This window comes from Pistacia vera, unplaced genomic scaffold, assembly GCF_008641045.1.
Source record: "Pistacia vera cultivar Batoury unplaced genomic scaffold, PisVer_v2 Contig290, whole genome shotgun sequence".
NCBI classification, from domain to species: domain Eukaryota; kingdom Viridiplantae; phylum Streptophyta; class Magnoliopsida; order Sapindales; family Anacardiaceae; genus Pistacia; species Pistacia vera.
In genome coordinates, this window is record NW_022196102.1 from 139,172 (window position 1) to 150,295 (window position 11,124).

The window sequence follows — 11,124 nt, forward strand, 5'->3', positions numbered from 1 at the left end:
TGAGTTCCTTAAACCAGGCAGTAACTACAGAGATTCCAGATTTTACCAGAATACAAAAAACTGTACAGATTTAAGATTTTCCAGATTTTACTAGAATACAAAAACTATAGGGGTTCAAGATTTTCCCAGATTGCAGTGTCATATGTGATTAACTGCAGCAACAAATCAGCAAGTACTACAACAAATAATCAAGTATTGGACACATCTACTACATTAAGTTTTTCCTTCAATTCATGAAACTGAGCAGCTGAAAGTGCTTTCAGCAAGTGAGCAAAGGAACAAGAACACTAACTCAAGTTTTCTGAAAGCTTCCAGACTTCTTTTAGACTGCATTTCAAACTGCAATTTAGGAGCAATAATTCTATCAACTTCAGATTAATCATCAAAGTAATTAATCATCAGAACGCACACTTCAGTAATTCACCAGAATGTGAATTGTTTAATGTTCACTTAAGCAATTCACCAGAGCAGTGATCAAACATACCAATGCTGTGCAGGAGTTAAATACCACCAAATTTTCAAAACTCAGCAAGTGACCAAAAGCACAAAAGAACTTCAGATAGAAACTGTTAAATTGTGATATTTAGCTGGAAATGTAGCAGTTTGTTAAGCCCTTTTTGAATCTGTTCTAGCACCAAAGTGTGTTGCAATCTGCTGTCTGATTGTTTTGTGAGGCAGCCTTATTTGATTTATTTTGTAATGGTTTAGGTGTGTACTGCTAGGTTATATGGGATTTGTCCATAATGTTTGTTGTAGGTTGGTCTTAATGTATGGCTTTAGATTAATGTTGCATAAAATATCCCCGCAAAGTGGTTGTTAACAGTGGATATTTTGCTTTATTAGTTATGGTGTAAAACTCAGTTGGTAATGCAGAAAAACTTCTCTCCATTTTCAGTTGTTCACTTTCTTTTCTTAGCATTCTCCGGCATTAGCAACAACAGAAACAAACCAGTGTTTTGTAAGACTTTCATCAATACCAGCAACCATCATGCTTAACATGTTGAACCATAACTAATCACCTTAGAAACTGTAGTAACTATAGAAATTCCAGGTTTACCCAAGTGTAGTTGATGCGTTGAAATTACAACATGTAATGTGTAACAAGTGCACTAGTCGCAAAAAGTAATAAAGTGATAAGTAGAGTATCGTTCCCACGAGGATTGTTTGTTAAGCACTGATTTTCCTAGTTGTTTATCAAGTTGGAGAAACCGAAAGATGTTTGGATTTGTGGGATAAATTTAAGCTAAAGTGAAAACAAAACTTACTACGTACTTAAAAACTAATTAAAGACAGCAAGGTTAATTCAAGAGAAATATCAATTAAATCAAACGGTTAGGGTTTTGACTTCACTAGGATTTTATGAATTAATCTACGAATTATGCTACTTCTACACTCACATGCACGGATTATAAATCGGACTCCCTAATGCGTAAAACATAACTTCTCAGGCTATATTTTCCTACTTTTCCCTATTAAGCTTCCGCACCTAACAAATTGAAGGTTAATAGTTCCAAGTTCGTTAAGCCAAATGGAATCCTAAATTAATTTCATTGATTCTCAAACCTATCTCTAGCGTTCAATACAACAATGGCAATTACCCCAAGAAGCTAATACATGATTCACTTCTCAGTCTCATCATGTTCAACAAGTAAATTCAATAAGAACAAGAATAATCACACAATCCATGCAATGGAATGTAAAAGCAACATCAATTTATTGATTAAACATAAAAACCCCAATTACATCAAAACCTTAACCCAAAACGAGTTAGTTCATATTAAAATTAACACAAATAGAAATAAAAACAGTAAACAATGCATTCAACATGTTGGAATTAAGAAAAGAGAACAAAATCCTCCCTATTTGATGAATCCAAAGAGTTCAATCTTCAATCTTCTCTTCTTTCTCCCAAAAATGTCGAACTCCCTAATAAAAAGACTAAGTTTTCTTTATATAGTCAGTCCAAAACAAACCTAAAACTTTCGCCTAAATTAAAACGCACAGTTTTGAAAAACTAAATCTTGCAGACTTCGCCGCGGCAACGAGTTGGTTTTAAATTGTTAATCTGTCCCGAGAGTTTATCGTCGCGGCGAAGAAAGAACTTTGCTGCGGCGATCTTTTCTACACAATTCCGAAATCACGGAACTGCCCAACTTTGCTGCGGCGATCTTTTCTACACAATTCCGAAATCACGGAACTGCCCTCCGGTTTCTTCTTTGCTTGAATCTTCAATCTTTGGTGCTCCCCAATAGGAACAAGCTTCATAGTGCTTCAAATCCGCTTCAAAACTCCCCCGAATCCTGAGATTCGCTTGCTTCTGGGTCCAAAAACTCAATTCCGCTCATTATTTGCTCTAACTGCACGTTTTGGCCTGAAACATAAAATGTATGAAATTAAGTTGTAATTTAGGCACAAACGAAATAAGAAGGATCCAAAATCCGGCCAAAAAGCCTCAATAAAACAGTATAATCCTAGGATTATCAAATACCCCCAAACTTAAGACATGCTCGTCCCCGAGCATCAAGTACGAAATACGACTAAAAGAAAACAACTAACAAACAGAAAAATACAACAAAATTGAAAATGAAATGAGAGAAATTAAAATCAAAATCAAACACAAAGAACTGCCTAGGATTTATACAAGTCTAAAAAATTGTTGAAACATTATTATTGGAAAATGCTTAACACTCCAAGAAGTTATAAGTTGATTGACTATTTTTCTCTATCGGCCTCTTGAGTAGGTAATCCCCACTTCATTCCACCTTCCGACTTCCCGGATTATTTTATGCAGAAATGTAAAGTTTATCAAATGGTGGTCGACTCCATAAGCCTAAGTATCGAACTACTCTCCACTAATGCAGACTAGACATCACTAAGAATCAAAAGGTCTTTACAAGCTTGTAACGTTAGGCTCGGTTAGTAGGATCCAAAGAAAAGGATAAGATAAACTGTAACGCCCCACTTGAGGTACATAGTTAAGTTATGGTGTATTGCTTAAATGTTTATTGTTTTGCTTTTATTTGGGTCGATATATTGTTAATATTGGTTGGTTGGCCTTAGTTGAATTTTTGTTAAAGTTATTTTGAGAAAAATGTAGAGAAAATCCCTTAAACTTTCATTAGGGGTAAAATGGTCTTTTCACTCAAAATTAGTTGAAATTGTGGGGAGTGAAAAGAGATAGAATTTCATAGAGAATGCATTAAAAATGAGGGCATTATGGTCATTGACTAAGGGACATAGATGGAATTTCAAAGAAAGAATAAGGGCATAATGGGAAAGTGTGGTTATAAACTAAAGTGTTAAGGGTTTGAAACCCTTATTTTCTTCATTCCACCGCCACACTCCTCCCCCATTTTCTCTCAAATTTTCATTCAATCCTCCAAGGATTTTGAGGGCTTTTAAGTGGTTTTTCATAGGGCTTTGATTCTAGGTATCAAAAGGTAAGGATTCATACTCTTTATCTATGATTTATTTGTGTAAAGGTTGAGTTCTTATAAAGTTTATGCTTAGGGTTAAGAGAAGATTGGAATCCAACAAGAGTAGAGAGTTTAGGAGAGACTACTCAAGCACAAGGTAAGTAAATTCCACTCAAAATCCAACTCAAGCTAAAATTTAAGAATTCAAGTGAGTAGAGATTTATTTTAAATATGCATATGTTGTGATTATTGAGAAATTGAGATGAGATGTATGATGTATTATGCTTATTGTTGGATATATTTGAATATGAGAAGTATATGTGATGATTTGATGATGGGTTGAAATTGGAAGAATTGGAGAAATTTTTGTGGAGTGTGTTTGCCATGTAGGTATGTGATGCTATAAGAGAGTTTTTCTCTCATTTTGGATGGTTTGAGAACTAAATAGAATGATAATTGAATTAGGGTTTGTTTATGCATATGAGTTGTTTGATGAAATGCCTAAGTGAAATCTGCCCTGTCACTGCCGTGACTTTCTAGGTAATTTTTGGGCGACTTACGGTTTGAACTGGGCTGAGACCAAAACATAAAAGTTGTAGCCCTGTCTCTAAGCTTTAAAACGAGACCAAAACCGTAGCAATCCGAGATGTATAACTCAAGTTATGCCTTCTTGAGTGTGACCTGCGCAGAATGGCAGTTTTGATGCAATATTGCATTTGTGCATTTCAAAAGTGCATTAAGTAAGAAACTTTAAGCATGAACCATCCTTATGCATTAATTGTGCATTGAGAAGTAGTTTGAGAAAGAGTAAAGAACTTTGTGAATGGGCTACTCTAAAAGTAAAGAGAATGAGAAAATCTAAGAATGGTTGGTGCTTTGTGAACTCCAACCGGAAGTTACGAAAAGTGGGTTGGTGCTTTGTGAACTCCAACCGGAAGTCACGAAGAGTGGGTTGGTGCTTTGTGAACTCCACCCGGCCGTGCCTCCGGTAAGATGAGGCCGTGACATTCAAGTGAGAAAGAATGAGAAAATATGAGAAAGAATAGAGGAAGAGAATGAGTAGAAGTCACGAAGAGTGGGTGGGTGCTTTGTGATCTCCACTCAGCCGTGCCTCCGGTAAGATGAGGCCGTGACATACAACAGAAAGTTAATAGAAAAGAGCTATGTGAAAGAGAAACAGAAAGAGAAAATAAATGAGATGAGAAGAGTGTAAGGAAAGAATTAAGAGAAAGAGTTACGGGGATAGACGAGTAGAGGATTTACTTACTGAGCATTATTTTGTGCTCACCCCGTTGTTTTTCTTTGTGTTTGCAGGATCTAGGTGAGGACGCGGTCGGATGGGCATGGGCAAGCGAGGAGTAATAGCTACACTGTCCACTATTTTTGATAACTTTTACTTATGATGCCTTACTTTGCATAAAGAATGATTAAATGTATTAAAAGAAAATTGTGGGCCCATTTACTTTTGCAAATATAAATATATTTACTTGATATATTTCTATACGTATCCTAGCATGAAGCAGTTATTACATAAACAAAGTGAGAGAACTCGGTTTCCTTTAAGAAAACACTAAGAACAACATCAATCTCCACTTTCTCTCTCAACCACCGATCAGGGTGTCAACCATTTTATAAACCTCAACATGTGCAATTCTTATTATTATTATTTCTTTTTAAATTTTGAGATGAACCTCTCAATTTCTATTTCTTTTTATCTATATTTCATTTTTTTTTTTTTTAAAACAACATCAATTTATTGAGGTTAATTACCCCTTCTTCTTGCCCTTCTTGCAACCCCAAACTTATTATTTTGGTTCGTCGAAATCTCTCATAACTCTCCAAACTCTTTTGTGTTTGCATTATGTTCGAATTCTCTTAAAGGTTGTGACACGTGTTTAGGGTGAAATGTTTGGGCATTTTTAGTTCCACAGGAAGAATAGAACAGTTATGATTTCATAAGGCTCAAATGGGTGATTAGGGACAAATTTTCATGGTCAGCTGGAAAGGCTAAAACGTTCCAAAAAACTGCCTAAATCACTTCCTCAATAATGTATATTCCTAGAATTTCGCCTCAAGCACTTCTCAACTAGGTTCTAAAGTCCACCAACGTTTTCAAGACTTCACCTAACCACATAAAATGTTTCTAAGCATGCCGAAATAATGAAAATGGTGGTTGAACCACTCAATATACCTCTAGAAAGGAAAAATTCATCAACCAACCTAAACTTGAAGCAATGCTTAACATTTTCCATAAATAAAATCCCAACAATCCTATTCTCATCATAGATTTATGCAATTCATCATTGGCACAACAATACAAAACATAAAACAACTAAACACAAAACAAAATTTCAAATTTTCCTACCCCCAAACTAAAAATGACATTGTCCCCAATGTCACATCATGCATTTTCCAGGAATAGAAAAATAGAATTAAAAAGGTACGAGATAGTTCCCTGATTAATCCGTGAAGTCTGATATTCTTTCAACAGCATGCACACCCATTCCTTAGCTTCCTCATCATCATCATCTGTAAAACAAATGAAATTCAATGGTGTCCACTGTGTTAGAAATTTTCACTGAATAATATGAAAATATAACAACCTAATCTTGCCCTTACAAACTAAACTAGAAAATTCAAACAACAATTAACAATCTAAACAGAAAAGAAAATTAGTTCCAATGTACAAAATAGAAACAAGAAAAACTGAAAACAGAAAATACAAAAACAAATGTTTCAGTCCTCATTCTTTGTCTTCCTCTTCTCCTTCGACGTCATCATCTTCTTCCATGGAATCATCTTCTTCCTCTTCTTGCTAGTCTTGCCATTGGAAGTTTGAACTTAATGCCCAGATTGGTACAGCAGCTGTGTTGCATCTCGTATAGCATTCGAGTCTGCCCTTCCATCCAATCTTGGCGTCGTTCCATCCTGTTCACCTTGTCCAAAATTTGCTGCAGCAGCTCCCTTGTCGAGGATGCTGAACTGGATGTTGTGGCAGCTGTTGTGGTTCTTTGTCTTTTCAATCTGGAGCCAGAGCTGGGTCCTTCAATGGGAGGAAGCTCTAGTAGCTTGTGATAATAATTGGTGTCGAGAGGTAGGGCAAGATGAATAAGTGGTTCATCATCTGCCTTCTTGACTCCTGCTTGAGTGCATAAGTCAGTGATGAGATGTGGGAAGGCGAAGCTCCCTCGCCTTGTTTTGGCTGCATGTCGTATACTCTCCATGATTATATTCCCCACATCCATTTTCTTTCCAGTGGTAATGGAATAAAGTAACACTGCTCGCTCAAAAACCACTGTACAATAATGTGTCTCCGGGACCATCCTCGAACAAACAAAATGCTGCCACAATCTAGCTATAGGAATCAAATTCGTTCCTTTAATGCTTCTTCTCCCCTTCTTTGAAATATCCCAAGAGGTACCCGGCTTTGCTATGACCTTAAGAATCTCCTCCTCCTTAATCTGCTTCTTCTTAAATTCCTGGTACTCATCACGGTCAATTGGATCAAGTTTGTAGAAATCATTGATAATCTTTGCATCGATTGGCACATTGATACCTCTCACATAAACATGCCCGGGATCACACTCAGGGAAGTTAGCATAAAATTCTCTCACTATTGGCTCTATGGCTAAATGTTCTAGTTCACGCATAAAGATATCCCAATTTCTCCCTCGATTCCAATCTTCTCTATGGATTGTGGTCAAACCTCTCTCGGCAATAAACCCTTTATCTTTTTGCTTAATTGCGCCTTCATAATGCTGCCTAACCTTCTCATTTACAAACCTATTGTCGACCTGTTTTCCTTTACCTTTGGCAGCCGTTTTGAGCGGCATTTTGGTTTTCAATAGTGATCACTCAAATCTACCCCCAAACTAAAAATTCAACTTGACAATTCAACGCTAAAGTACCCTTTCTACAAACCACAATCACTCCTAAATTCACACCAAGGTTTCAAAAATTGCACCTACACCCCCAAATCATCACTCTTCCAAACTCAATCAAACCACTTCAAAATCGAAAACCCAACTTCCTCAACAACAAACAAATCAACCTGAACACTTCTCAAGTCAAAATCAATCCATAAATTGCATCAACATCCACAACTCAACAGATTCAATCAATTTCTCAAATTTAAAGCACTAACAATCGAAATTGATCAAATTTAAGGGTAGAGAACTTGAAATCTTACCACTCCCACGATGAATGCACCACCAATCTCACCAATTTCGGCCCAAACTGCAAGATCCCCAATTTTGGAAAACCTAGGGATTCCAAACCTTTCTTCAATATTTTGCAAATATCCTTGAAAAAGTGAGATGAATTAGTGTTTATGAGGGTTAAAGAGTGGAGTAGAGGGAAGAAAATTCACTGGAAAATCTCTGGATTAAAGGTGGAAGTGTTTGGCTCTTAGGTGTTCTTTGAAAATTTTCGCAAAACTGAAAAGTCACTCGACTATTTATAGAAAACAAACTTCGCCAAGACGAAGTTCTTAATCCAATTACGCAACCCAGTCGATGTCGCGACGAAGAAAATTTCTCGCCGCGGCGAAAAATTCAAGGGAATACAATGCCACGGCGAATTTCTTAATGCATTCGCGCAATACCGTAGATGCCACGGCGAAGAAAATTTCTCGCTGCGACAAAATTTCCCAGTGAAAACAACGCCGCGGCGAAATTTGGAGAATTTCGATTTTCACCACATTTTGATCAATCTCCTGAAACACCAAAACAAACGAAATTAAACTAATTCCTAAGTCATAAAACATAAAAATAAATTCAAAATAACAAACAAAAAGAAATAAGAACACTTGGGTTGCCTCCCAAGAAGCGCTTGTTTATAGTCGAAAGCTCGACTTTCTCAAGTCCTCATCAATCCGGACTATCTAGATACATCTCTTCCCGGGCATTTTCCCTGCACTGAGGCTTCAATTGTTGAGGATTCTTGTCACATTGGGTCTTTGTTGAGAACTTAACCACCCATTGCTGTCCCTTGGTCATTCCTTTTAGGGTTCGAGCGTTCTCATCGACAACTTTCTGATTTTTTAACTTTCCATCAGCCTTCTTGAACTTTGAAATTCGTCCCCTATGAAGACAAGTGCTCGATTGTGGCCCATCTCGGGATGTTGTGTAAACTTCTGGTTTATGGTCTTCATCTTCGATTTGCCTTGACTTGACCATGCATCCCTTAACTGGCGATTTAGGATCCTCAATCTTGGAAGTTCCAATTGCTGACTGATCCACCGAGTCGATTTTGAAACATGAATCTTGCTTCGATGGAACTTTCAAAGTCTCAAGGACATTGAATGTCACTTCTTCCTCTTACACCCTCATGATCAACTTCCCCTTTTGTACATTAATTAAGGCCCTTTCGATAGCAAGAAATGGTCGTCCCAAGATGAGAGGAATCTCTTTGTCTTCTTCCATATCCAACACAAAAAAAATCTGTCGGAAAAATGAATTTATCCACCTTAACCAGTACATCTTCAATAATGCCCCTCGGATGCTCGATGGATATATCTGTAAGCTGCAAGGATATGGTTGTAGGCTTCACTTCACCAATCCCTAATTTCCTGAAAACGGAAAAAGGCATTAGATTTATACTTGCACCCAGATCACACAAAACTTTATCAAATGTAATATCTCCTATAACACAAGGGATAGTGAAACACCCTGGATCCTTGAGTTTCGGTGGCAGCTTCTTCTATAGAATGGTACTGCACTCCTCCGTAAGCATCACTGTTTCCTCCTCTTACAACTTTCTTTTGTTTGACAGAATTTCCTTGAGGAATTTTGCGTAGCTCGGCATCTGCTGTAAGGCATCTGCAAAAGGAATGTTATTATGCAGTTTTTTAAATACATCAACAAATTTCGTGAACTGCTTATCCTGATTTTGCTTTCTAAGTCTTTAAGGAAAAGGCACTAGAGGGGTGTGATGTGCCAATTCTGGTGGTATCTCAAGAAATGGCAAGTTTTCTTTCTTTTGCCTTGGCCTCTCTTCCCTATTTGGTTCTTCTTCCTTGGGACTTGTTGGCTTCTCTTCAACCATGATTTCTTCATCAATTTCTTCATCGGATTCTTCCTTCGCTTTATTTGGTAGGTTCTCATCCTTTCCTTTTTGCTCGACCTCTTCCAAGACTGTTCCAATTCTTAAAGTTATTGCATTCACTTGTTCACGTGGATTTGTCACTGTGTTGCTTGGTAGGGAACCCTATGGTCAGTCATTCAATTTTTCTGCTAACTGCCCCACCTGTACCTCTAAGTTTCAAATGGACGCCCCTTGGTTTTTGAAATTTGCCCTCGTCTCACTCATGAAACCTGTGGTCTCTTGCATGAATTTCCCGAACATATCCTCCAATTTTGACAATCTTTGATCCCCTTGTTGATTATTCACACCCACTTGATTGTTTGGCATTGTTCTTTGATTCCATTGATTATTCTGCTGATTCTGATTGCCCCAAGACAAGTTTGGATGATTTCTCCAATTAGGATTGTACGTGTTGGAAAAATGATTATTCCGTTGTCTTTGATTCCCTGCCACGTAGTTGACTTGTTCCAATGATGATAAAGCTGAAGTGAAGGTATTCCCCACTTGACATTCATTGCTCGCATGGTTACCTGCACAAAAATCACATGTCAGTTGAGGTGTTTGAATAGAATTCACTTGCATACCTTGTAATTGCTTCTGAAGTGCTGTAAGATGGGCTGAGATGGCCGTGTAAGCATCAACTTCATGAATACCCATAGACTTCTTTGACTGCATGCTCTCATTAGGTCTCTGATAGTTGTTACTTGCCAGGACTTCAAACAACTCATAAGCTTCTTCTGGTGTCTTATTTTGCAATGCTCCTCTAGATGTTGCATCCACCATCATTTGCACATTAACCATCAACCCATTATAGAATGTTTGAAGTTGCATCCAAACTGGCAAACCATGGTATGGACACTTTCTCACCAGTTCCTTATATCTTTCCCAAGCTTCATAAGGTGATTCAGTCTCTTCTTGTAGAAACGATGTGATATCATTTCTTATCTTTGCAGATTTCACTGGAAGGAAGTTGGTGTGCTGTCGTAGGCAACCAAGATTAAAAATCTTCCTAACCTAACTACTGAACTGTAAATAGGGTAAGCAAGGGTCAATCCCACGAAGAGTGTCGAGCCGAATTTTCGATGATGTGAATAAGGCTGGGGGGTTTTTAGTAAAACAGAAAACAATCTTAGCCAAAAACATAAACAAAACAATTCAATTCGAAATCAATTAATATAACGAAACTTGGTCTTCGTCAACATCCACCATCGGAATCTTACAACTGATCATTGATGCAAAAGTAAATCAATTCTTACTTTGAATATTCACTGTTGGAACTATTTTCCTATCTCTCCTTAATTGTAATTAATTAGGAAACAAGCTATTTTAATTAATCTTACCATTAAACAACCCTAGACAAGCGCTAAAGATTTAATCTAATGGCAGTCTTAAGAATTAGAGAGATCGATGAAGCTAAACAACACAAACTCAAGCGGTTGTATTTAATTTAGTCGAGTGTTCCTCTTAAGATTACTAATTCCTGACGCAACAAATTAATAACCCTAATTGCTTCACAAGTTAGAGGGATCAAACAATTACGGATTTGATATCTAACTTAGCAGTAGATTGTAAGAAATAATAATCTAGTAGGCCTCCTAGCAATTAAATGAAACAATCATGAAAA

General features: G+C 37.2%; 1 non-coding gene across 1 annotated transcript; it reads left to right on the forward strand.

The window, feature by feature from the left end:
- Nucleotides 1-10,341: 10,341 nt before the first annotated feature.
- On the forward strand, nt 10,342-10,448 carry LOC116134711. The gene has a single exon (XR_004128794.1). It is a non-coding gene; the product is annotated as a small nucleolar RNA R71 (small nucleolar RNA).
- Nucleotides 10,449-11,124: the final 676 nt, after the last annotated feature.